The 5,000-nt window shown below is 35.6% G+C and overlaps 1 protein-coding gene across 4 annotated transcripts in view; it reads left to right on the top strand.

Annotated features, from left to right (window-relative positions):
• The window catches only part of LOC106869634 (uncharacterized), a 671,006-nt gene that overhangs the window by 152,225 nt on the left and 513,781 nt on the right, over window positions 1-5,000 (top strand). For 2 of the 4 annotated variants that reach the window (XR_008266597.1, XR_008266596.1), the window contains exon 2: window positions 2,987-3,048. The exons of the other annotated variants lie outside the window; for them this stretch is intronic. The gene's annotated coding sequence lies outside the window, so the exon portion shown is untranslated. The remainder of the gene's footprint in view (window positions 1-2,986; window positions 3,049-5,000) is intronic. 4 annotated transcript variants of the gene reach the window in all.

The raw sequence follows: 5,000 nt of genomic DNA, 5'->3' as shown, positions 1-5,000 counted from the left end.
GTGTGTGTGTATTTGTGTGCGTGTGTGTTTCTGTATAGTGCACTTTTAGTCGCGTATGGTTGTGGTTGTTTTCTGTTTACGTTAATTGTTTTTGTCGAGCTCATTGAAACAGCCTTTGGGCCATTTCATTAATAACCCGGCAATACATCCACGGTAAGAGAGATAAATAGAGACAAAGAGAGGGGAAGAGAGAGCGAGAGAGTGCATGTGCATGTGGCAGGAAGAGAGACACACAGAGAGTGTGTGTATGCATGTGGCAGAAAGTAAGAGAGATTGATATAGATAGATATATTGATAGAGAGAGAGGGGGGATTGCGTCAGCATTCGATTGGCACACATGTGGAGGTGCCTGGATCAGCGCAATGTAAAACGAATTGCTTTGCTCAACGACACGACGTGATGACCGCTGCATGAAATGAATGATAATGATCTGGGGAGATTACGTATGTTTGGAGATCCTTGTAATATCACAGAAGCGCACAGCCAGCCCATTGTCGTACATTGTCTCATGATAATGTTTCAGATTTCCATGAGTTACTCACAGTTTGCTTAACGCATTAAAGAAGTTAATTCAATCATAACCGTTTCTATGATTTGACAGTCTCATCATATGTGTGAAATAATGCTGCGGTATTTTTTATCAGAACAATGCCGATGCCATTAGTGTAGATATTTCTACTGAATTTACATTGTTGTTAGATTTACACATCGTCAGTTGTGTGTATATTTTTTGTATTTTGTTTATGACTACTATGTTATATTTTTATTTATTTTAGTATTGTGCTCTGCTATGAATATCGTGACATTCTGTCGAGTGTAGATAACTTGTCCATAAACTTTTTTAGCTGTTATGCTGTTGAAATGTCTATTTTTAAAATTATCGTCGACTATACTTTTACATTGCTTACTGAAGACTGTTACGATTTCATTTGGTTCGGTAGATGCGGTTTCTGACTCGTACATCAGAGCTTCAATCTTTCATATTCTCATGAAACTGAATATCATGTGTATGTCTCCGTGTACAGTTAATCGGTGTTGTATTAGAAATGTTACTTGATATTAAGAGTTTTATACCGGTGGCGCAGCTGTCGTAAGCGACGGAGTGCCAACAACAACATATACTGAGTGGGTGTTTAATGAACAAAATATTCATTATGTCTCAGAAAAATTAGACTTTACATTTAGAAAGAACAGAGAGCAAAAATCAAATAGAAACCTGCACCATCTTGTATTATTACACGACGATGGGAAAAAGATGCGTGTGGGTGTTTCTATATTCGAATCTATTAGTTTCCAGTGGTCAACTGTAGCACAGAGCGACGTTGAGAAAAAAATCTTTCTATGATAACAAGTTACAGTTTCTTTTAACCAGTATTACTAATCATGTTATTTAAAACTACTGCTAACTTTCAGGATTCTGTATTAAGTTATACGGTTTTTTTTATTTCGTTATTTTTTTTCTATATGGTTTGTATTTGTTTCTCATCTACATCAACAATCTACGACGAATATATTTGTTTGCAAGAAAAAAAAATAACTTCTATATTTTATCCATTTGATGTGTTTCTGCAAAATACAGTTTTTTGCTGTTGTTGTTTCTCTTTTTTTTATTTTATTTCTGGTATAGAATCGAACCTTAATTATTTTTATCCGAATGCGACTCTCAGTCACTTCAAAGAAGAAATCGAAGTAGAATTTCATTGAAGAATGCATACATTTCCATTTAGAAGACAGCAACATTATTATTATTGATCGATGGGTCTCTTGTGAGGGCTCTTTACTTCTTTACTATATATGTGTGTGTGTGAGTATTTTGTATGTGTATAGACGTATTTACATTCGAACACATACATACACACACACACACTCAAACGCGTACAGGCACAGATACACACACGCACGCACACACAAACACACATAAATACATATATATGTATATATATATATATATATATATATATATATATATATATATATATATATATATATATATATATATATATATATATATATATATATATGTGTGTGTGTGTATATATATGTATGTATGTATGTATGTATGTATATGTATGTATATAGATGGATATCCCTTCAAGTTTTGCAAACTTCTATCATATCTTGAAGTAGTTGATAAAGTATTGTAATCACACGAACACATACAAGCATCACACACTCAAAGCCATTCCAACGCCACGCAATTTGACATTCACAAATATGTAGAGTATCAGATATTTGCCTCCATCTAAAAACAGCTATTACATGTTCATGTTATCCACGAAACCAAAAAGAAGAAAGAAAACATTACCTCACTCCCATGCCAATCGCCCAACACCGCAATCTTTCACATTGAGGCTAGACACATCTTCAACCTCACAGATCACAAATGCGACTTATTCCTAAAAATAAAATGGTCTCACTAGACCGAACAAACAAACGAAGACAACACAAGCTTACAATAACAACGGCTTCTTTCAATAACCTCGTTAGTACCGAATACTGGAGGAATTTATCAATGATATGCATAGAGGAGCATCATCTGTCGCAGTCTCACTGCGTCTCCATAGCGTTCAAACTTAATCTAGAAGCGTACTCAAATAGACTGGTCAGGAAATGATGTATTTGTGGCCCTAACTACATCACTGCGTTTCCATACAACTGATCACATCTTAAAAGAACAGACAACAGGATATTCGGTTATATTGAAGGCATTGCTTATAGAATAAACTGGTTCATGTTGATCGCAGACGGCACCCATAGCATGATATTTACTTTATATTATGCTCATTTATTATGCTTTTAATTATTAATTTTTTTATATGTGATGGTGGATTTTCATCGATGAGTTCATGAAACTTGGTTCTTTTCCTTAAAATTATATATATATATATATATATATATATATATATATATATAAATGTATATGTGCGTGATACTAATTAATCTAAAACATCTTTAGTAATCTAATGTTTTTTTTTTTGTTTTCCAGGTACGTCTTACTATCAATTCTACACTTGTGATATTCCCAAACTAGTTGATAGATTCACCGCTGTATGTACCCAGTTTTATTTCATACTTTTAACTTTCAAATTTCTTATTTCTGTTTCAATCAAGAATCAAATATTGTTTCGTTCTTTTGTAACACTTACAGCATATTCCAACATATACAAGTGTGTGTATATGCTTGTTTGTCTGTATATGTTTTTTTTATGTTTGTAGCTACTTGTGGAGATCTGGTTATGAAATTCATGTTTTCTGAGAAGATTGCAACCATCTCGTAACCACTATTGCTTGCAGGTCTAACCTGTCCCTGAACAGAAGCATGGTCCGGGGTATGCGTTTATTAGCATATCACGGAATTGCTTCCGGGCGAAGGTTACTCACAGAATGCCCAAAGGCCCAGTGCAAACTAGACACTTCAGTTGGTCATCCAAGAACATATACTTCTATACAAGCCCTGCTCACTGAGACATACTGGTCATGTGAAAGTGGCTCAGCAACAGATCATTTGCATTTCGATAATAAATCCCCTTGCGCCCTTCTGTTATGATTTACTGGGAATTTCAGAAAAGCATAAGGAGAAAACACTCGTTGAAAATGCGGAGGGAAGGACTCCCTGGCAGATATATACGCGTATAGTTAACCAAGATCTGGAATTACCTGTGGTTCCATTAATGCTGCGAACGTATAGACTTGTGTTTTCCTCGTGGCCTGCCCATGCATTGAGATGGGGTAAGTATACCTGGGTGTAGGCACTCGTTTCTGGAAATAGCCCAGGCCCAGCAGGGACAGTTCGGTTAATGTTTCTGCAATACTCTCCACCAACAAAGAAACGACCCTTTCATGCATATATAATGCATATATGTATGTTCGTGTGTATTTGAGTATTGGTCACTATCTAATTGCATATAATATGCTCACCCGTTCCTGTTTCGATGATAATTATGTATCATTTTTATGGTTTCCTCACATCTGACTTAGAAGCGAAGGAAGAATTTATTTTTTCTCATATTTTACATTTAACAACACGTTACAGAATGTTGAGATATGAAAATTAGTTTCGCTTTTTTTTTTTTTAAGATTCTTTACATTTGTTGTTGTTAATGTTATATTATGTATATCCTATATTATATTATATATATTGTTATGTTTAAATATGCGAGTCTGTGTGTGCAGACATGTGATTGAGTATTTGTATGCAAATACGGGACGAAATGGGAAACGTCAATGGGACAGGGCATATTTAGCATGGAAAACTGAAAAACCTCTCGTCTGCTGAGTCAATGTAGTTTCGTCGCATTTAATCTACTGTACTACTTCTATAGAGAGAGTAGGTCATTGTAAGTAACTCTTATATGGCGGACACTAACGGAAATCGGGTGAAGGTGTGCAAAACTGACAGACCACAATATTATAACTAGGATAAAATAAATTCCTGCCACACAATACTTATATGAGTTCATAGTAAACAATGTTTACTTCAAGGTGAGAACACATCTTCCATCTATCATTCTACACACACACTATATTCTTCAACCTGAGCTTTTAGTGAGACAAAATGTCCAAATGTATCAAAACATCTTGATGTTGATTAAATCCGACACCATATATTTTCACGAAAACGTTTACTTCACTGTATGGCTGTTCGTTCACATGTTTATGACTGTTTCTACATAGACAGGCACGCACACATACGCGCACATACACATACACACACGCACATATATATATATATACGTGTGTTTGCGTGTGTGTGTATAAGTATGTAAATACATGTTCACTCCTGTGTGTATTTACTTGCTTATAAGCAATGAGATATTCTACTTTTCGTAGCTAGACATGTCAGCGACTAATTACAAAGTAACCAATAGCTCCTTAGAAAGAAATACACAGACTGAAAGACAGAAGACGCACTGGCTTAGTAAGAGGCAAAGAGTGACGTGTAGCAGAAGGGAGTGGTGGTGGTGGTGGTGGTGGTGGTAGCGGCGGCGGCGGCGGCGGCG

Source organism: Octopus bimaculoides, chromosome 22, assembly GCF_001194135.2.
Source record: "Octopus bimaculoides isolate UCB-OBI-ISO-001 chromosome 22, ASM119413v2, whole genome shotgun sequence".
Lineage (NCBI taxonomy): Eukaryota > Metazoa > Mollusca > Cephalopoda > Octopoda > Octopodidae > Octopus > Octopus bimaculoides.
The sequence above is the reverse complement of the archived record's forward strand: the minus strand, read 5'-3'. Positions and strand labels throughout refer to the sequence as shown.